Source organism: Hemitrygon akajei, unplaced genomic scaffold (assembly GCF_048418815.1).
Source record: "Hemitrygon akajei unplaced genomic scaffold, sHemAka1.3 Scf000047, whole genome shotgun sequence".
Lineage (NCBI taxonomy): Eukaryota > Metazoa > Chordata > Chondrichthyes > Myliobatiformes > Dasyatidae > Hemitrygon > Hemitrygon akajei.
The window spans coordinates 4489067-4501776 of NW_027331933.1; positions in this window are offsets into that span (position 1 = coordinate 4489067).

Below are 12710 nucleotides of genomic sequence, written 5' to 3' on the forward strand. Positions count from 1 at the left end.
CCGCACAGACACCAAACCCACCCCACCCCATCCCACCATGTGGCATCCGATATAAAACATACCCGCTGTGTACAGAGACACCCTGTCCAGTTCCCCATTAGACACCAAACCCACCACACCCCGTCCCACTATGTGCCATCAGATATAAAACATACCCGCTGTGTACAGAGACACCCTGTCCAGTTCCCCATCAGACACCAAACCCACCCCACCCCATCCCACCATGTGTCATCAGATATAAAACATACCCGCTGTTTACAAAGACACCCTGTCCAGTTCCCCATCAGACACCAAACCCACCCCACCCCATCCCACCATGTGTCATCAGATATAAAACATACCCGCTGTTTACAAAGACACCCTGTCCAGTTCCCCATCAGACACCAAACCCACCCCACCCCATCCCACCATGTCATCAGATATAAAACATACCCGCTGTGTACAGAGACACCCTGTCCAGTTCCCCATCAGACACCAATCCCACCCCACCCCATCCCACTGTGTGGCATCAGATATAAAACATATCCGATGTGTACAGAGGCACCCTGTCCAGTTCCCCATCAGACACCAAACCCACCCCACCCCATCCCACCATGTGTCATCAGATATAAAACATACCCGCTGTGTACAGAGACACCCTGTCCAGTTCCCCATCAGACACCAAACCCACCCCACCCCATCCGACCATGTGTAATCAGATATAAAACATACCCGCTGTGTACAGAGACACCCTGTCCAGTTCTCCATCAGACACCAAACCCACCCCACCCCGTCCCAGCATGTGGCATCAGATATAAAACATATCCGCTGTGTACAGAGACACCCTGTCCAGTTCCCCATCAGACACCAAACCCACCCCACCCCATCCCACCATGTGTCATCAGATATAAATCATACCCGCTGTGTACAGAGACACCCTGACCAGTTCCCCATCAGACACCAAACCCATCCCACCCCATCCCACCATGTGTCATCAGATATAAAACACACCCGCTGTGTACAGAGACACCCTGTCCAGTTCCCCATGAGACACCAAACCCACCCCATCCCATCCCACCATGTGGCATCAGATATAAAACATACCCGCTGTGTACAGAGACACCCTGTCCAGTTCCCCATCAGACACCAAACCCACCCCACCCCATCCCACCATGTGGCATCAGATATAAAACATACCCGCTGTGTACAGAGACACCCTGTCCAGTTCCCCATCAGACACCAAACCCACCCCACCCCGTCCCATTATGTGCCATCAGATATAAAACATACCCGCTGTGTACAGAGACACACTGTCCAGTTCCCCATCAGACACCAAACCCACCCCAACCCGTCCCACTATGTAGGATCAGATATAAAACATACCCGCTGTGTACAGAGACACCCTGTCCGGTTCCCCATCAGACACCAAACCCACCCCAACCCGTCCCACGATGTAGGATCAGATATAAAACATACCCGCTGTGTACAGAGACACCCTGTCCAGTTCCCCATCAGACGCCAAACCCTACCCACCCCGTCGCACTATGTGCCATCAGATATAAAACATACCCGCTGTGTGCAGAGACACTCTGTCCAGTTCTCCATCTAACCTGGAGGACATCGATGTTCTCGTCATTGTGATCAGCGTCTCCATGATTATGATTATTTCCGTTATCTTGAAGTCCAAATCTGTCCATGTACACCCGCCCCCATCTCTTAAACTGTCTTCTCGGTTGAATCTACCTGAGGAACAGTTAGAAGCTGAAATACTGTGGCGTTCAGTTAGCTGTAGGAATATAATGGGCGGATAAGACCATTCACTGCCCTGTGGGTTACGAGCGCAATCATCAACACGTTTGTCTCTGGTGTAAATACCGGCATCATTGAACAGAATATTCTCTGCCGAGTATGGATTCCACTCGGTACACAGAGGTCTTCATCTGCTGCTTTAACATAAATAATAATCTTGTCCTTGTCATTCCCTCGTAGGTGCCCTTGTAGAAATAAATGCAGGACCGCCAGTTAAGGTCACATCATCAGGTAAGGTCATATTCGAAATTATTATAAACACACACACACACACACACACACACACTCACACACACACACACACACACACACACACACACACACACACACACACACACACACACACACACACACACACACACACACACACACACACACACACACACACACACACACACACACACACACACACATTAAATGATTTGCCTATTTCCCTGTCCGGTCCATTCTCTTCCCTCACTGAACCCGTTAGACAGGGTTATTTTCCGACATGTCGTATCATCGATAAAGGGACGGAAGAAACAGAAGAGATATTTAAACAGCCGGAGTACTATTTTGAAGAAACTAGAGGAAAGAAGAGAATAGTGTGTTAGGAGAATATATCGTAATTGCTATGCCTACCGGAGAGCAAAGTATTTTTTATAGACCAAGACCAAGGAGATGGTGGTGGACGTTAGGAGATCTAGGCCCCATATGGAGCCAGTGATCATTAATGGAGAACGTGTGGAGCAGGTTAAGACCTACAAGTATCTGGGAGTACAGTTAGACGAGAAGCTTGACTGGACTGCCAACACAGATGCCTTGTGCAGGAAGGCACAGAGTCGACTGTATTTCCTTAGAAGGTTGTCGTCATTCAATGTCTGTAGTGAGATGCTGAAGATGTTCTATAGGTCAGTTGTGGAGAGCGCCCTCTTCTTTGTGGTGGCGTGTTGGGGAGGAAGCATTAAGAAGAGGGACGCCTCACGTCTTAATAAGCTGTTAAGGAAGGCGGGCTCTGTCATGGGCAAAGTACTGGAGAGTTTAACATCGGTAGCTGAGAGAAGGGCGCTGAGTAGGCTACGGTCAATTATGGATAACTCTGAACATCCTCTACATAGCACCATCCAGAGACAGACAAGCAGTTTCAGTGACAGGTTACTATCGATGCAATGCTCCTCAGACAGGATGAAGAGGTCAATACTCCCCAATGCCATTAGGCTTTACAATTCTACCGCCAGGACTTAAGAACTTTTTAAAAGCTATTATTAATGCTTTTTGAGACGGTGATTTAGATGCATATCATATTTTTACTGAGTTAAGTATTGTATGTAATTAGTTTTGCTACAACAAGTGTATGGGACATTGGAAAAAAAAAGTTGAATTTCCCCATGGGGATGAATAAAGTATCTATCTATCTATCTATGCAGTAGGCTGCAAGCTGAAAATGAAGACAGAGTTTATATGCATTTCACATGAAATAAAGAACTAGTGAGAAAGAACGACAGAAGTGTAGAGACATGCAACCAACGGGAGACATTCAGTCGGATAATATGAGAGTGTTGGTTTAAATCTCTGCTTGATTGTCGCCGGTGTAGTGTTGAAGGGTGGTTCATTTTATACCAAACTGTCTCCGCTGCATTTTGTAGATATCAGACCCTGGTACAGATTGAGAGTGTGGGTTTCATTCTGTATCTGTCAGTCTCTGTTACAGTGTGAGATTGTGGGTTTAATTCTGCATCTGTCAATCTCTGCTACAGTGTGAGAGTCTGGGTTTCATTCTGTATCTGTCAGTCTCTGCTACAGTGTGAGAGTGTGGGTTTCATTCTGTATCTGTCAGTCTCTGTTACAGTGTGAGATTGTGGGTTTCATTCTGCATCCGTCAATCTCTGCTACAGTGTGAGAGTGTGGGTTTCATTCTGTATCTGTCAGTCTCTGCTACAGTGGGAGAGTGTGGGTTTCATTCTGTATCTGTCAGTCTCTGCTACAGTATGAGAGTGTGGGTTTCATTCTGTATCTGACAGTCTCTGCTACAGTGTGAGATTGTGGGTTTCATTCTGCATCTGTCAGTGTCTGCTGCAGTGTGAGATTTTGGGGCTCAGTCTTTATCTGTCTGTCTCTTCTCGAGCATTGCATATCAGCTCTCTACCTGTGAGCCTCTGATTCAGTGTGAGCGGGTGTATTATCCTCCTTTTTTCCGCTGTTCCTCAAATCTAGTAAATATACCTAAAATAGATTCTGTATTCCCTGAGATATTTTTGGAAGAAGAATCTCTTGCAGTTGGTTTATGTTAAAATTGTGAGAGAGACAGCGCTTTAATTAATGATGACTATTGTATGAAGCAGTACATCCTGTATAATAGAGTCTATATGACCGTTCGGCCCGGCATCATTCTACACGCGATTCTTTGCTAAACCACAGGGAGCCAAACGAACAGCACCTGGTCTGTAAATTTCAATGGTTTGGCAGGACAATCTTTGAAATGTTGAATGTTGATAAGGAAAATAAATATTTTAATTAATTTAATTAGGTGCATAACTAAATTCATAAATTGCTTGAAATAAAGTCCACCCAGAGGGAGCGAGTTTCATGTTCGAGCAGCATTTCTCTCACAGTTCTAAATTGCGCCCTTCACCGTGTCTTCCGCACTCTTATATTTGCCGGTTCTGTCACATATTCCTCAATGTTCACCGGACCGTGAATTAACTAGAGTTATTTCCCACTCACAAAGAATATAATATTCATTTCGATCTTCTTATTACGGCCTCAGACTGCTCTGCAATATTCCATGCATTTTTCATTGATAAAATTGTGTCAGCCTTGTTCCGTGCAGCACTGAAAGCGTTTGTGAGTTGGGATACGAGGGAAGCTCAAGTTTCACATTTGGAATCATCCAAAGCTACACACTGCAGCACGCGGTTGATGGAAGAATCCTGAGAATTTGGCGTCACTGATTACGTCACTGCACAGCCGGGAATGCCCCCCCCCCCCCCCGTCAGGACATGATGGCGCGGAAGAGTTGCTCCAGTGTTGCAGGATACAGTGTCCTATATTACAACCATCAGTGCAGAAGAACGAGATGAATGTAGGTGAATGGACAGAACGTGGTGAACAGATTGATATTACAATGGGAACACATCACCTGGACATGTTGGGATCATAGAACAGAAGAGAACAGGAACAAGCCCTGTGACTCACTACTCCTGCGCTGAACACGATACCGAATGAGACTAAACTCTGTTGACTGTACATGACCCATCTCCATTCATTCACTGCGTGTGCATGTGTTACGCCAACAACGTCGTAAACAACAACGTATTACCGACTGCCACACTTGACAGATTTTCCAGGTACCCAGCATTATTTGTGAAAAAATCACAAACTTGTCCCGCGCATCTCTTCTAAGCTACTCTCCTCTCGCGTTTAATACAGACCATCGCCCACTTGTTCTACCTTGCTGTGGAAGAACTTAAGACTCTTTGGATACGCAGGGGTTAACCTAATCGCTTATGAATGCTCTTAAAATTTAGCTAGACTCTGAGTTGCAAGTCTTAGAATCCAGTCCTTGCTAAAGTGTAAACAGGAATGCTATGGCGCCATATTGACGTCATGCTCTTGTTGAAAATTAGTCCGAAGTTCAAAGTCACGTTGTTTGTTACAATCTAGTACTAAGTTCACAGTCAAGCAATGTTATTCTTCAGTGTTTTTAGTCACCTACACTGTGTGTATATAATGAATCGGGTCTGCAAGATAAGCAGAGCCCCTGAGCACCGCTTTTAGGTGGAAGGAGGCTCTACATGATATCATGCAATAAAGTCCTTCAGTCTGAAACAATTCTCTGAATCGGCCTGAATTAATCTGACTGCTGCACCTGAAATTTATCCGGAACGCTTGGCCACAATAATTCACCTTCTAGGCCTCTCATAACTCCATCAGGTTCTGCCAGATCTCCCCCCGCCCCAGCCTCTGTGTCCAGCAAGGCCAGGTCGAGGGGCCATTCAACAGTCCTCTCGTTGACGGACCGGAAGTGGAAGGAGTGAGCAGTTTCGATTTCATTGGCGTTAACCTCTTTGAGAATCCATCCCGGGCCCAATATATTGATGCAGTCTCAAAGAGAGCACGACTGCGGCGATAGTTCATTTAGAGATTGAGAGGAATCGGTCTGTCATGGAGGACTCTCGCACATTTCGACAGATGTACCGTGGAGAGCATTCTGACTGAAAGCATCACCGTCCGCCATGGAGGGGCCGCTGCACAGGATCAGATCAGTCTGCTGAAAATGTTTTCTCGCAAGGCTGCATCATAGGCGCCAGCCTCCCAAGCACCCAAGACATCTTCAAAAGGCGATGCCTCAAAATGCTGTATCCATCAGTAAAGAGTTCTCCCCACTCCCCTCGCTCGCCCAGAGGGCACAGGGACCCGACCACACACACTCAGGAGCAGCTTCTTCCATCCGCAATCAGATTTGAGAATGGAGATCGATCCGCTGATGAAATCTTCCTCTGTATTTTTCTCTTTCGTTCTGCACCATATATTTAATTTATTTCTGTACAGACAGTAGTTATTATAATTTACAGCTGTGTTATTCTGTAATGCAATGCAGGGTTACCGCATGACGGCAAAAGCACGTGACACGCATACGGGTCCTGTCTGACTGCAGCTGTGACAGACGGAATGACCTGAGTGACGGGACCTTTGATGACGACGTCACTTTCTTGAGGAGGCGCCTCCTGTAGATATTGCTCACTCCGAGAAACGATGTGCTTGTGATGAGTTGGACAGCTTCACTACTTCGTTAAGAGAGTGGGGAGTGAGGGACATCAGGCACCTCGAAGCCCAGAGGCAGAAGCAGGAAGATGTTGGAGCAGGGCTGGGCACAGCTGGACTGTGGCTCCCAATTCTGGTTCCGGCAATTTAGGATGGATGTGGACGTCTCCGTCATGTAGCCGAGAATATTCCTGGGAATATTTCCACCGGTAAGGGACCTCAGACGCAGGTTAGACTGGAAAAGCTGTTATTACTCGTCCTGGAGCAGAGAAGCCGAAGAAGTGTACAAAGCATGTAATAAATCCAGTCAAGAAGAAAGGAAGAGCTTACGAAAGTTTCAAAAAGCTAGGTAATGATAGAGAGCTGGAAGTTTATAACGTTAGCAGGAAGGAGCTCAAGAAAGAAATTAGGAGAGCTGAAAGGGGCCATGAGAAGGCCTTGATGGACAGGATTAAGGAAAACCCCAAGGCATTCTACAAGTAGGTGAAGAGAAAGAGCATAAGAAATGAGAGAATAGGACCAATCAAGTGTGACAGTGGAAAAAAGTGTATAGAACCGGGGGAGATAGCGGAGGTACTTAATGAGTACTTTGCTTCAGTATTCACTACGGAGAAAGGATCTTGTCGATTGTAGGGATAAGCTACAGCGAACTGAAAAGCGTGAACATGTAAATATTAAGGCAGATGATGTGATGGAGCTTTTGGAAAGCATGAAGTTGGATAAGTCACCCGGACTGTTCAAGGCCTACAGCAGCAACGTTCCCCGAATCAGCCAACGCTACATCAACGATTGCATAGTTGCTGCTTCCCGCACTCGTGCTGAGCTCGTCCATTTATTCAAATTTGCCTCCAACTTCCACCCTGCCCTCAAATTTACCCGGTCCACTTCCGACTCCTCTCTTCCCTTTCTCCATCTCTGCCTCCATCTCCGGAGACAGTCTATCCACTGGTATATTTTATAAACCTACTACCTCACAGCAGTCCGGACCCTGTCTACCCTGTCTCTTTCTACCCTGTCATTTGTAAATAAAGCCACCCCTTCTTTCAGCTCCTCCGACCCCTCTTTATCTGCTCTCAGGCTGAGGTTTTTCATTCCAGACCAAATGAGATGTCCTCCTTCTTCAAAGAAAGGGGCTTCCTCTCCTCCAACATGAACGCCGCCTTACCCGCATCTCTTCCATTTCACACACATCTGCCCTTACACCATCCTCCCGCCACCCCATCATGGATAGAGTTCCTCTTGTCCTCACTTACCGCACTACAATGCACATTCTGCACATAATTACACATAGCTTCCACCACCTCCAACGGGATCCCACCACCGAGCACATCTTCCCATCCTCATACAACTCCCGACCATTTCTGCTTTCTGCAGGGATGACTCCCTATGTGACTCCCCTGTCCCTTCCCACTAATCTTCCTCCTGGCACTTATCATTGCAACTGGAACAAGCGCAACATCTGCCCTTACACCCCCTCCCTCAGGACCCAAACAGTCCTTCCAGGTGTGACGACACTTCACCTGCGAGTCTGTTGGGGTCATCTACTGTATCCGGTTGTAGAGAGCTCCTATATATCAGTGAGACCCAGCGTAGATCGGAAGACCCCTCCCCCTCGTCGAGCACCTGCCCCGAAAAACGGTGGCCTCCCATTTCAATTCTGCTTCCCGTTCCCATTCTGAAATGTCCGTCCGCGGCCTCCTCTACTGCCAAGGCGCCGCACACAGGTTCGAGTACTGACACCTTGTATTCCGTCAGGGTAGCTTCCAATATCATGGCATGAACATCGATTTCTCCAACGTCTGGTCATTGCCCACACTCACCCCCACAACTTCCTCACCATTCCGCATTCATGTCTCCCTTTCACAACTTCTTACCTGATTATCCCCACAACTTATATATAAATAACAATACCTCATTTCCTGAAATAATGGAAAGGCTGAACTGCTGGGAACAACAACGTTTTCAGGAAGTTCAATTTATTCATGCGCTTGTAGAGCTGGTGTGGATTTATTTTCGGAATGTCAAAATTACTTGACCCTTTCGACTGAGTGGTATAGACTTCTAAAATGTTTCAAAACAAAAATAGCGGGGGAGATCAAAAGTACTTCCAACTGCTCTCTGAATCTGGTCTGGGTCATTCCGTAGATAAATGTATTCGTGCAGCTGCTGAAATTCTGAAACACAGAACCTGCAAACTGTGTCTGAAAAAGCCGAATAGAACATTTCCAGGTCTGTGTAGAGGCATCGCATGAGAATGAAGACCAGAGTGGTTGTCGCCCAACAGAGAAGGAAACTCGCCGACAGGCTGAAGAGCAGAATGATGGATTGCCTCCGACTCTCCATCTCCGGATATCGCTGTTTCCCGGAATTTCCCCATTATCATAGCTTTATGCATCTTTATTAAGCCATCCGCGAATTGCCTGCCTCAAAGAATAAAATGCCTTCTGCCGAACCTCTCCCTGTAACTCAAGCCCTGGAGTTCCGGCAGCATCTTTGTAAATATTCTTTACATTCCGTTCAGCGTACATCTGCCTTTCGTATTACAGGGCGACCAGAACTGTTCACAGAACTACAAGCGCGGTATCTCCAAGGAGAGAGGTAGTGTAATTGACATGCGCATCTACGCTTCTTTCTAGAGGCTTTAGTTATTAATCGATTGCAAGGTCAGATTCCGAAACCAAGATCTCGCACCCCAGCAACCTTCCCTCTGTTTTATTTTCCTGCTTCGGGGACAAACCATTGCTCTGAGCAGAACATTGTTACCCGGTCTTTAAAGTGCTCGGCACTTGTTATGTTTGTTTGATATGTAATATCCATGTCAAACAATGATAAAACACAACACAACACAGGTAACGGCTGTCAGGCAGTCACCTCTGACAGGGAGTATGCCAAAGTGAAATGTTCTGACTGAACGGCGTTGGTGGTTTCTGTCTTTATTGTGACCATTTCTGACAGTGTTGCAACCTGAAATAATGGCAACGCAAATAGGTTGAAGCTCTAAAATGTTCCAATGTAAATGTGGTACGTTTAATATCTAGCACATTAATGGATTATATTCAGTAATACAGTTAATTTCACGGTATTTCATAATTATATTAACAATGATTTCAAAAAAATATTTACAGAGTGACCCATTTCAGTTCTGGCGCAGCTGCGTACACACGCATCTGCGAGGGGACAGTGCTGACACCGAAGAACATAGATCAGAATTTGAGACTGGAAGAACTTGGGAATTGTCAAAGAGTAGAAAATTGAGCGTCATTTAATTGAACAGCGCTGGGAGGGGAAAATGAGTTTACCTTTTAGAAAGATGGAAGAGAAATTTTTGGTGGAAATTGGTAAATTTGCAACTGGGCGCTCAGCCGCTGGAAGATGCGTGCGCGAGTGTTTGCGGAGCGACAAGAGTCTCTGGATCACAGCCGTGGCGGCGCATCGTTTATGGTGAAATGGAATCCCTGTCTTTAGACGAGTCACTTTCACCCTTTCCTTACAAGCCGGCCTCGGTGACGAAGCACACGACACTACTGAGTTGCTGTCAAACGTCATTTGTTTCATAAATGTTCTTTAGGGATGGAGAATATTCGCCTTTATCTGGATTTTATGTGACTGTAGACACAAGAATGCTGCGGATTGTTACGTTAATCATCCGATCGTGAAAATTAGAGTGACGGTAATAATATCAGAATTGCCTGTGATGCTCACTTCCCGTGAACCTGAACCAGAAAAGGGAACAGAATTTCACAAGTTGAAATTAAAGATATTTCCTGCCAGTTTAAACTTTAATCTTCTGCTCACGTGACAGGGTTGGAAGGAATGAGGTCCGCTAATGACGGAGGTTTTGCCGGACATGGGTTGTTTGTGCTGTGTCTGTACAGTTCGAGGTCTCACGTCACAAATGAGAAGACTACAGGCAGTTCCAGTGACAAGTCTGCATGAACCAGGTTAAAATGTTAACAGGGCGCAGAATATTGAGAGGAACGAGACGGCATTTTAGGGATTTTTAATAAACACCGATTAAAATCACATCAGCAGTAGCAGAGAGCGGCTGCAGGTCTCTGCTTCCGTATAAGTAATCGAAAGGCACTTACCCGGGATGCCTGCAATTGTAATCACTGTGTAACAAATAGCCCTCTCTTCAAGCTTTGTTAATCCAAGGCTGTTAGTATTTGCAATTGTTTTCCGAATATTCCCAATTTCTAAATATCATAAAAGTTGTAAATAGCCACTAAGTAAACTCAAACAAAGCCCAGAGAGCAAATTTATTTTACGCCTGCAAAGTAAAACCCTTCACCGATCACACGTTGTTGAGAGTCCACCGAGTCTGGATGTTTCCGTCCTCAGTGTAGCTGAAGCACAGAATGGCATTATTTTATAGAATAATCGGTTCCTAATGATGAAAACAACTTGTACATTACTACTATTTACTACAAATAATTACTACTAATTAGCAATTATTTCTCTGTTTTAGCGAACCATAATGCCAATGTGGAAATAATACGCCTTATTTCATTGAACTGAAAACAACACCAGTCTTGAAGCCTGAAGGGACGGCTAACGCTGGGACTACATCACCTTTGCCCAGTAACTCGTTTTATTGCACATGTTAAATACAGCAAAATAATACAGAAAGACATGGCAAAAGTAAAGGCAAACAAATGAGGTAACAGCAAATTTCATTTTTGCCCAGTAACAAGCCTTATTGCATTCGTTGTCGCTGTCGTCCCTTTCATCGGTGAAGACACAGCGGATGCAGGAACTGTTTCCAGCGTCACCTCTCTGTGGGAGTGGGGAAGATGTTGTGCAGTGGTGCATTGGGGCCACCCGGTGGTCTGTGTGTCCGTGTGTGTTGCTATTGTAGTGGCTGTGAAGCTGGTATTGTGGCGGTGAAAAGTACTCGGGGTGAGCCGTCATATTACTCATCACTGCAAATCCCTCTGCAACAGAGTCAGTCAGTTTTTCAATGTTCGTCATCAGTCGGGTCACACTATCCGTGAACTCCCAGTCGGTTGCCTCCATACGCTCCGGTATTTGTTGTTTTTAACTCCTCCTGCGCGAGAGCCAACAGCTGTCCATCGTTTGACAATTTCCTTTTAAGTTTTTCTAGTCGCACCAACGCGCACCAAATCATTCACGGTGAGATTCGACACCAAACATGTCGCTTGAGTATGGAAATGCGTCCGACGCATGCCAGGGGTAAGATATGTTAAAGTGCCGGGGTTAGGACTGAGCTTAAGTTACCATTCAATGTATTTTAGTTAACTATTTAAGAACTTTTTAAAAGCTATTTATTAATGCTTTTTGAGAGGGTGATTTTAGATGCATATCATATTTATACTGAGTTAAGTATTGTATGTAATTAGTTTTGCTACAATAAGTGTATGGGAAATTGGAAAAAAATGTTGAATTTCCCCATGGGGATGAATAAAGTATCTATCTATCTATCTATCTATCTATCTATCTATCTATCTATCTATCTATCTATCTATCTATCTATCTATCTATCTATCTATCTATCTATCTATCTATCTATCAGTAGGAGGAATTTCGCCCAAATAACCATTTTAATGTGGACGGAGGTACTTTCAAAAACGCCTGGTGTGGACGCCTATCGTTTTTACACGAAACCGGCGTTTTCAATATTATCCGGTATAATGTGGATGTAGCCTATGATTCACTTACTTTGCTACGGTGACTTTTTCCTGGATATGATACATTGACATTAATGTTTTGTTTTTTGGCGCAAACCCTCACTGTTTGCACTGTCACCGGAGTCAGTCGCAAACACAGATGTTGGCAAGTATGCGGCGCGAAATGCAAACCAATGACCCCAGCATTACAGACATTATCCGCTGCTGTACCAGAGCGAGAGAAAACATAGAAAGCATTGTATCAACATCAGTGTAAATGCAAATAAGTACCAGTAAAGATATTACAGAGACACCAGGTTGGATTTCAGAAAGAAATTGATTCAGGGAAAAAGTGCGTATTGAGCTGCTAAAGTTATGTATGTAAGTGTGTACCTCTAATATATCTTATAACGTATCTGTATAAAATTTCCTACTCGTTCTGTGGATTTTGAAACGATGAAGTAACAGACAAAGCCGATGTTGAATCCACCTGAGGAACAGTGAGACGCTGAACTTCTGCGGTGCGCAATTCGCTGTAGGAATACAATGGGC